The sequence below is a fragment of the Nomia melanderi genome, unplaced genomic scaffold (genome assembly GCF_051020985.1).
Source record: "Nomia melanderi isolate GNS246 unplaced genomic scaffold, iyNomMela1 scaffold0095, whole genome shotgun sequence".
Lineage (NCBI taxonomy): Eukaryota > Metazoa > Arthropoda > Insecta > Hymenoptera > Halictidae > Nomia > Nomia melanderi.
Window position 1 is genome coordinate 42,233 of NW_027475210.1, and position 268 is coordinate 42,500.

A 268-nucleotide genomic window follows, 5' to 3' on the forward strand; every position below is an offset into this window, starting at 1 on the left:
TCGGAGAGATACACGGGAGAGTTTGAAATTTTTGGAGGTCCTCCTGATGTATATGCGCGGATATACCCATGTGGTAATTCGTGCGGAGTTGGTAATCTAATAGTGGAGCGAAATTTACCAACTCGAAAGAGAAGAGAGAAGAGAGAGTAGAGAGAAGAGAGAGGAGAAAGAACTGTCTTAAACACGAGAAAAAGTATCGTCGATCCGACTCTTAAGGGGAGAGAGTCGGCGACTAAGATATATATATATACATACATATTTTTGCTTC